The sequence below is a fragment of the Macaca mulatta genome, chromosome 4 (assembly GCF_049350105.2).
Source record: "Macaca mulatta isolate MMU2019108-1 chromosome 4, T2T-MMU8v2.0, whole genome shotgun sequence".
Lineage (NCBI taxonomy): Eukaryota > Metazoa > Chordata > Mammalia > Primates > Cercopithecidae > Macaca > Macaca mulatta.
The window spans coordinates 42,638,915-42,649,211 of NC_133409.1; the positions used below are offsets into that span (position 1 = coordinate 42,638,915).

The 10,297-nt window shown below is 39.3% G+C and overlaps 1 pseudogene; it reads right to left on the reverse strand.

The window, feature by feature from the left end:
* Positions 1–396: 396 nt before the first annotated feature.
* LOC710271 (transcription factor BTF3 homolog 4 pseudogene) lies at positions 397–910 on the reverse strand (annotated as a pseudogene).
* Positions 911–10,297: the final 9,387 nt, after the last annotated feature.

The window sequence follows — 10,297 nt, forward strand, 5'->3', positions numbered from 1 at the left end:
GTAAAGATTTTTTTATTTCTACTAGAGAGGGAGGAAGATAAATAGAACCACTTTCCAATTTACTCTCGCACTGTATACACACATACCCACACACATACATAAACATACATACACCAAAAATATCCCAAACAAAAAACAAAAACACCAATAATCAAAACCCAAAATACCCTCAAACTACACCAATATTTCATATTTTGAACAAAAAAATATCCTGGGAGGAAGTGCAAAATGCAAAATTAAATGACTGAAAAATGCTGAACAAACAGCATTATTAATATACAAAATAGTTATATTTCTGAACTAGTAACAGGTGATGTTCTCCGTGTTTGTAAAACTTTGGAATCACACAGCTGATTTGTTAAATCTAGTCCATGCCAGCTTCCAAAAACCAAAATTTTAGTTAGCTTCATTCTTTGATGCCTCATCAAAATTTTCTACAAGATCTAGAACATCCTCCTCCTCATCATCAATGTCTTCTGGTTTTGGTGCTTTACTGTCCAAGACTTGCCATGGGAACTGTTCAGCTAACTTCCTAAGGATTGTTAAGATGTCAGCACCAAGCTGACTTAATATTCCAGGAAGCATTTCTGTGATTGGTTTGGCTTCTGTATGACCAGTAATTGCAAAGCTGTTAGCAGAAAGGGAAGCTTGGACTTGGGATTGTGGAAATGAATAACTGTCCTATCATCTTTAACCATGTTCACCTCTTCAATACGAGCTATATTATTCACAGCCAGGTTTTTTTTTTTTTTTTTGGTAAGAGAATTCTGAAGCTTTTTGTCATTAGCTATAACTGTTCTATGTACCACCTTCTTTTCGCGAGCTGTACCCTTGCCTGCTATCCGGACCTGAACCTGAAGTTTGGCTAACTTTTCTTGATTCATGCTGTTGGTAAATCTGAAGCAGGAAGGGTCCTCCAATACCAGCACATGGCAAGAGCAAGATGGCTGCCTCATATTTTCTTTTAAACTATGAACAACACATACAATCATTTGAGTGATTTTCTGCAATATTAATTTTTCTATCTATACAAGGTGTCTGGTAAGTTTAGATTAAGTCCCTAGTCCCAGGGGGTTTTTCTTGAATTTAGAGACTATCATAACTTCTAATATGAATGGCTTTGAATTAACGCAATGAAACTAACACAATGCTGAACACACCGGCATTTTGCTTTAAAACTCAATAAACTTTACTTAAATCCAACCAGAATTACATTTATTTTTAACTAAATTCCTGTCATGACTCTATATTTCCAAAAATTTCCTGTAGAACACCATTAACTTTGCTATTTAACTTTTGCACTCATTTTTAGTCCATTCAAAAGTTGGACACGATAATTAATTAGGCTTTTTAGCACATTTTCTGAAAGCATGTAATGAATTCATGAAACACAAGGATTAAAATATTTTAAGCTAAAATATTTTTAAAGGCTGTTTTTAAGACTTTGACCTTCGTATCAGGCTTGGCAGAAATGTTCTAATGTCACAGCTGACTGTTAGGTTTTAAGAGTCTACCTAATCACGCGTTAATAAATGGAAGGCTAGATCAGTTTTTCTAGGCTCAATTAAAGTCATCTCATCAATACCTACATGTTGAGAGTCCCTGAGGTAGGAGAAGGAAGCAAGTAGGAATGTTGGATAAAACCTAGATATTATAATCAGGAACAAAAATTGTAAAATTCATCACCACAAATAAAGTCAACAAAAAGGCAATAAAATGTTTTCTAGGGATAAGTCATTCACTCGTTCACTCATTCCCCATCTTCACCCACTGAGGGTGTCATGAGTCATGACACTCAATACTCCACCCAGATATCTTTCCCTGTCATGAATGTGGAACAATTTTCCTTGGAGACCATTTTTCCTCCTAGATTGTTTGCCATATTCTGTTTCATATTCCTGCTTTGTACTGTCTTATGTTCCTCTTGTATCATCCATAGGACACGACACAAAAACTTGCAAATAAGATGCTTAAAATATATTTATTGGATTCAGTTTGTGTGTAGAACTGAAATTTTTGACTGTTTGCTGTACTAATAAGACTACATAACCATTGCTAGACTGAAAACACATCTGTGATTATTTTTATTGATAATTACAGTTGTCACTCGGTGTCTGTGGGAAATTGGTTCCAGGACCTCCCATGGATACCAAAATCTACAGATGCTCAAGTCCCTGATAGAAAATGGTGTGGTATTTATGTAAAACCTACACACGTCCTCCCATGTACTTTAAGTCATTTCTAGATAACTTATAATACGTAACATAATGTAAATGCTATGTAAAACCTGTTTTTAAAAATTGTTTTATCTTCTTTATTTAATTTTTATTTTTTGAAATGTTTTTGATCCAAGGTTGGTTGAATTTGGATATATGAAATCAATTTATAGAGAGGGCTAACAGTACTTAAAAATTTTGTTTCCAGAAAATAAAGTCATGCAAAAACTGTTCACAAATTTAATATTCAGGAAGGTTGGCCAAACCATCTGGATTGCAAAGCAATAACCATTTAGGAAGTGGATTCATTTACAAAAATAAAAGAGAGAGAGAGAGGAAGGTTCCAGCCTAGGGTGTGTCTATGAGCAAAGCAAAGTAAAGCAAAGCAAAGAGAAGCTAAGCTAAGCCTGGATTTGTGAAAACTAAAGGATGCACAGTCTTCTATATTGCTATAGCAAATTTCTGGTCCTAAAGAGAATTGTCAGTTTTACCAGTAATTGTGAGAAAACAGACATTCTTATAAATTACTGCTGGGAGAATAAATGGTACAAACTTTAAGCCAGACAATTTGATTTTATATACCAAAATTACAAGCGCATATCCCCCTCAAACAGTATGTTTGTTTCTAAGAACTTATCCTACAGATATACTCACTCACGTGCAGAACGACATACACAAAGCTCCTCATTGCTTTGTTGTTTTGAATAGCAAATGTTGGAAATAGTCTAAATGTTCAGCAGTGGGGGATCAGTTAATATGCATGTATGCTAGAATATCACGCAACTCTTAAAAAGAAGTGAGGACTGTATTAAATATTGAGCTCCAAGTTTTATTGTTAAGTAAGCAAACAAATAAAATCACCAAGTGCAGAATAGTATGCATTGTATGCTACTATTTGAGTAAAAAGAAAGACAGAGAAGACGTATCAGAATTTGTTTGATTACGCATAAAATATTTCTGAAAGAAAACACAAGAAATTGGGTGCATTGACTACCTCTGGAGAGGAGAGGCTGAGTGGCTAGTAAACAGATGAAGGAGAGAGACATTTACTCTATTAATTTAAAAACTAATGTATTGAAGTAGAATCCACATAATGTAGAATTAACCATTTTAAAGTGAACAATTCAGGGGCATTTAGTATGTTCACAGTAGGTGCAATCACCAACTCTATCTAGTTCCAAAACATTTTCATCACACCAAAATAAATCTCCTTACTCATTAATTGGTTTCTAACCATTTGCCTCTCCCCCAGCTTCTGGCCATCACCCATTCTTATTCTGTCTCTATGGATTTATCCGTTCAGGACAATTAATATAAATAAATACTATTATATGTGACCATTTGTATCTGGTTTCTTTCACTTAGCACGTTTTTGAGACTATTTAGTTATTTTTGTGTGTATTTTTGAAAAGTGAACTATGTTGAAGTATTTCATAGGCAAAAACTGAAAAATTGAAAGTAAAACTTTTCTTGCTGAACACCCCAGGAGCTAAAGTAAAGGAGACCTCCAGCCTATTTCAGAAGTGGACATTCTAAACAGGACTTATGAAGGATGAGAAGAATACCCTTTCCCTAAGCAACATGTCCTAATCCTTTTCCGGTCTGAGCCTTTCTTATCACCATAACAATACGCACTGCGGGAGAAGGGGCAGATTTGGAGAATTCAGTTTTGCCTTGAGTGACTTTTGCCATTAACTTGCAGATATTTGTCATGAGCAACGCACTTTTGTTATTTTATTGTGAATCTCAATAGCTTGTGAAACTGTCTAAGCCAAGGGCCCCTTCTTCCCTTGGTACCAATGCCATTTCTTGGTTCCACCACCTTGCATGTAACATAGTAGATGGGAAAAATAGCGCCATTATATAGATCCCACCTAGCAAACCATGGAGGGCCCAGAGAAAGGAATTTCTGTCATAGATAAGGAAATGTGGAAGTCTAGAACAATTCTGAAAAAAATTGTAACTGAATACCTTTCACTCTAAGCTTTGTCATTTAAGTGGGTATTGCAGAATAATTTCTCAATTCCAATTTCAGACCTTTTAAATATCTGAAACATTGGAATGGGAAAACACTTAGAAGTCAACCAGACTGACCTGTTAGTCACTCATATAGGAACGTGCTCTAATAAGGACAGTTGACCATTGTGCAAATGCTTATATGCTTCTGTGACAAGGAGTTCACAACTCACAAGTTATTGCACTAGTTTGATAGAATGTCAGCCTGGAGTAACCAACTCATGCCACTTTGCCTGAAATTTTCTTGGTTTTAGCATTGGAAGTTTCATGTCCTGCGAAAACCTTCAGTATGGAGCAAACCAGGAAGGCTGGTCCTGTTCCAGCCAAGAGCAATGATGGCAGGGAAGGCATCGTGGAGGAGCGAGGCAGTAAAGGATGGACTGCATTTCCAAAGTCAAGGAGAGATCACAAAAAGGACATTAAACTCCGCATTTCCTCAGCCCACACAGCATGACCGCTGATCAGTGTCTAATTTCTATGTATCATGCATATTTCCATCATATTTTTGGATCTCTAGTTTGGACAATATAGTTGTTAGGCAACAGCGAGCCACTGACATTTGTTAACAGGGTTGCAACAAGATCAAAGATGTCTTTTAGGAATATTTATCTTGCAATGTGTGCAATTATTATGAGAATGCTTAGGGTCAACAAAACCAGTGAGGAGGCTGTGGATTGCAGCAGTTCAGCTACAAGAGAGAGACCTGAAGTGGGGATGCTGGCTGGGATAAGGCAGATGAAGAGATGCAGGAGAAAAACAAGTAGGAAACGGTTGCTGTTGGACTGAGGATAGGAAAGAGAGGGAGAAATTTCTACCACCTAAGGCAGTGCTTCTTGAGACTAAATGCAGATTAGAATCATCTGGGAAAGACTTTGTCTTTAATGCTGATATCTGAGCCCCCTTCCTAAGATCATCATGATTTCACCCATTTGTAGGGACCCAGATAAGGGCAATTTAAAAATGTTCCCCAGGTGATTCTACTGTGGAGGAAGAGTGGCTTTTTTTTTTTTTTTTTTTTTTGAGATGGAGTCTTGCTCTGTCACCAGGCTGGAGTACAATGGTGTGATCTTGGCTCACCACAACCTCTGCCTCTTGAGTTCAAGAGATTCTCCTGCCTCAGCCTCCCGAGTAGCTGGGATTACAGGTATGAGCCACCACACTCTGCTAATTTTGTATTTTTAGTAGAGACGGGGTTTCTCCATGTTGGTCAGGCTGGTCTCGAACTCCTGACCTCAGGTCTCGAACTCCTGACCTCAGGTGATCTGCCCGCCTCGTCCTCCCAAAGTGCTGGATTACAGGCATGAGCCATGGAGCCTGGCCTAAGAGTGGCTATTTGAAATGTCTATGAACATTTGAAATGAACCAATCAGTTTATATGCATCGTCACATAGAATTTCTCCTCTTAACCATTCCATAAGGTGTGATTTTATTCTCATCTTACAAGTGATGGAACTGAGGCTTGAAGAGACTCACTGAGTGAGGTTAAGAGCCTGAATCAACCCCCATCACTCTCCCTTTAACCATCAATGTCTGTTTGTTCTGAGAGCCTAAGGCAGTTCACAAAGGAAGGGAAAGTTCACTTTTTGACCTTTCTCAACATCAGAACAAGGGGCAGGACCGAGCTCCTCAACTACCAGGAGATATTTGATACATTTTTCATATTCAAGCTTCAACAAAGAAGCCTCAGACCACACAGCAAAAAACATTAATGACCTTCCATTGAGGTGGGTAAAAAAGATTTTTTCTAGATGATTCCTCTAGTACATGTGAGATCAGTAACACGAGAGAGATAATAAATATTATAGATTCTAAAAGAACGTTATAGTGAAAATTTTAACTCTTTTATAGGCTATTTTTTGGAGAACGAATTTCTCCTTGTAATATGCAATGGTCCATGAATATTAAATATTCACATTTCTATTTTTGAAATGACAACAAAGTTATTAGAGTTTCATTGCTTCTGCTGAAATGTAGTTTTGTATCCAAAGGTACTTCAAAACACTAGACGAGGCCAAGGCGGGCGGATAACCTGAGGTCAGGAGTTCGAGACCAGCCTGACCAACATAGTGAAACCCTGTATCTACTAAAAAAATACAAAAATTACCCGGGCGTGGTGGTGGGCGACTATTATCCCAGCTACTCGGGAGTCTGAGGCAGGAGAATCGCTTGAACCTGGGAGGCAGAGGTTGTAGTGAACCAAGATTGTGCCACTGCACTCCAGCCTGGGCAACACAACAAGACTCTATCTCAAATGAAATAAAATAAAATAAAATAAAATAAGATGGGAACATAATTCGAAAAATATACATCACTGCTAAGTAATTTTCAAGAATCAAGAATCCAAGAAGTCCCAAGTCTTAAATTTCTCTTTGTTGTCCTTTGTAAAATACAGAGAAAATTTCTGAAGGCAATTTCTCTACCCAGATAATAGTATTCCATTTTACTTTCAACATTTTCTGTTAAGCCACATGGTTCTTCAACATTCCAGGTTCTAAGGTTCTGCTAATTAGTATTGATGCTTCTGGTAAGAACTAGTGCAAAACTCTGAAATCTGCTCCATTCCCTTGGCAGCTACGTCAGATAATCATCTGTATATTTCCTTTCCAAAGCAAACAATTCCAGTTTGGCTTTTCCAACTTTCCTCTTCCTTTTTCTATGACAACTTCCTTTTTGGAAACTTCAGGAACCCTAATTAACCCATGGAGGCATTGCAATATTAATATAAGGCAAATATAAAAAATAAACAACCACCTCAAGAAGACAAAAGCAAACTCCAGTGCCATCCACTTTGTGTGTACAGAAGAAATTATCCTGCTCCTCCTTATAAATAAGGGGTTTGCAATGTGTCGTTCCTTTTCTGTAGGGAAGGGGGGTACTTATTGATGCTGCATCTGTTTTGTCAGAGCATCAGCTAATGGAGAAAGTTAATTGTGTTGGTTGTAAGGCCACCTGTCACACACATGCCTCATTTCCATACTAATGGTCCAGCAGTGGCAGGCAGTGTGCTCTCTGCAGTAACAGCTACTGCCTCTTTGGAAACGTGGGCCAAATGTGCCCATGCAGCAACTGTAGGCTTCATATGTGAATGCCTCTAGTATTGTGTCGACTGGGGCTTATATTAACCCCCTACTGGCAGCTCCAAACTAGATTTGCAGTAAATGTGGGGATGCTGTAAATGCTGCTCTGGGGTAAGCACCAAGTCCATGGTGAACCTGCTGGGAAAGGCAGCCTTTGGACTTCAGAGTTTTCTCTGAATAATCTTCTGTATAGCCAACCCATCCCACACTAGGAAAGAGAGAGAGAGATGGCTGAAATCCCTGATACCTTCTCCTTTAAGAACACCCTCTGTATATTATTTCACTGTAGTAGTTAGTGTTATTTTTCATAAGCATTTGTACCAACTTCTTTGCCTGTTGGAATCACTATGTATTTTTAGGAGAACCTGCAGGAACCACCCTCATTTATGAGGCAGAGGTCCATTTTAGAGCTCTGAATAATATTTCCAGTTCTGTCTCCTAAATGATCAAAAGCAACCTTAACTCCTGACTATAAAGGATCACACTCCAGCAGTACTTCTTCCAGTGGTACATTTTACAAATTGTTGGAGTCTTAGGCATAGTTGAGGAATCGATGTCCTGCCGGAAGATTTATGAATATTTTAGTGGGAAACTATGAGATGCAATTTGAGAGAGGTGGCTATCCCCTCAATGAGGGAAGCCAATAAAATTGAGAGTTATTTCTTTCCAGCTCTTAACCCTATGGATGTACAAAATTACCAGATTCTGTTTCTCTGGGATCCTTTTGTATATGGCTTTCTGTGACCTTACACAGCCGCCATAAAGGGACCTGGGGCTAAGCGCCAAATGCTCCAGCACTGACTGCTCTTAGAGAGATGGAGAACACATGGGCCAGGCTGCTTACATTTTTTAATGGCCAATTTTTGTTGAATGGATGATTTTTTTAGGCTAGGCGATCTCTATTCTTGTATCAACAAAAATTTTAGAATAGATGTCACAGTCATTTGGAAAGGAGGCTCAAAGTCAGGCAGGTAATGTTCTGGTCACCCAGCAAATGGAATGTCCTAAGCTGTGGCATTCTCTCTGGGGTATGTGCAGGTGCACTGCCTTCTGGGAAAGCCCTAAGGGAGGCAAGGAAGCCAGGCATTGGAGGCTACTGAGTTTTATGAGTATCTCTGCCTTTAAGGGCAAAGGTTATAGAAAATCCTACAGATAAGTTTCCTGACTGATTTCTGTTAGGTCTGGATTTCCCAATGTGCCATAGAGTTTCTCACAGCAATAAAGAAGAAGGGCGTTTTGGTCACAGGGGAGACCCAACATAGATTGCATAGAAAAGCTTGGTGGCTGTAGCTACTCTAAATTCAGGATCTGCAACCTCAGCCAGGCCATTGATGCTGCCCGAAGGTCTATCTTCGTGTTCTGAATTGACACCTTCCCCCATTCCTCACCATAATGATTTCAAGCTTTTATCACTTTCTTCTAGCACCCTACTCAGAAGACAACTTCATTTTGCATTTCATAGAGGAAATGAGGTGCCAAAGATAAATTCTACAAACCTTTGGCTGCAATCTACATCAACAAGCTTATCTACATCCACAGCCAGCTTTATGTCAGGGCTTCCATCTTAGTAAAGAGGGTGACTTTTTTCCTTGTCCTTCCCTTCCCTTCCCTTCCCTTCCCTTCCCTTCCCTTCTTCCCTCCCTTTCCCTTCTTCCCTCCCTTCCCCTTCCCTTCTCACCTCTCTCCTCCCTTCTCTTTCCTCCCTTCCCTCTCTTCTCTCTCTCTTTCTCCTTCTCTCTCTCTCTCTCACACACACATATTCATGCATACACATGAGCATACATGAGTGTGCACATAGGATATACCACCTTAAGGGCAGATAATAATACACTTGAGAAAATACAAGTTTGATAAATCATTGTCTCTCAAAAATTGGCAGGAAAGACATATAAGTCTATCAGCAATGCCACACCTGGCATTGTAGGAAAACAGGAGAGGAATATGTGATCAGACGGAAGGTCAAGGAAGACTTCCTGGAGAATGCAAAATTTGGGTTAAGTTCTGGATTTGATGTGGACAGAAAAAGAAGGGAAGACAATTTCAAGCAGATGATATAGCACGAATGAAAGGATTTAACCTTTTGTAGGATCTGCATGCATTTTGATTCTGCGGTAGAAAGGGAAGCCCGCATAGGACAGTAGAGGCTGCCAGGGGTCAGTCATGAAAGGCTTCCTGCAATGAATTGGAAGTTCCAGTCACACACTGGAATTTGACCTTGTAAGCTACATGGCGACCTGGAGGGAAATGAAGTGGTAGCAGTGTGCAGGGTGAGGAGGAAACAAAGCCATATTTGTAGGCTGAGTCCTTGTACCGGTTTCAGATGACAAGTTTTGAAACAAGTGACTGTGGTAGAAGAGGACAGAAAAAAAGCAATATAAAGTTGTGGGATTGTCAGGCCTTGGTGACTGGATGCTGGAGGAAGAAGGTAGAAAGAGCATTAAAGTGACTGCCAAGTTAGTGGCTTGGGCAACTGGGCAGATGGATGGAGGCCTCCAGACTACAAGAGGCGGAACAAATTTTAAAGGAAAGACGCTTACTTCCCTTTGGCCCCTACCGACAATGAAGGACAGGGAAGTGAATCCATTCAGCAAATCAATTGCTATATGAGCAGAGTGACCTGGTCTGGGATGCTGGTGATGGAAGCCATTGTGGATGGGGACACTGAAGGCAAGTGTGTGGCCTGAGGTGCACCGAAGGCTGAGGACAGCTCTGTCCAACACGGGTGGTGAAGGAGTAAAAGGTGAAGAAAGAGACTACAAAGAAAATCGGAAGGAACAGTGAGAACAACCCCAGGAAAGTCTGGAAAGAGGGGTTTCCCGGAACCAAAGTGGGGAAGAGAATTTTATTTTATTTTATTTTATTTTTTGACTACCAGAAAATTTATTTATTTTAATTTTTTATTTGTATTTTTAAAATTTTTCCATAGGTTATTGGGGTAGAGGTGGTGTTTGGTTACATGAGTAAGAGTAAGTCCTTTTTTTTTTTTTT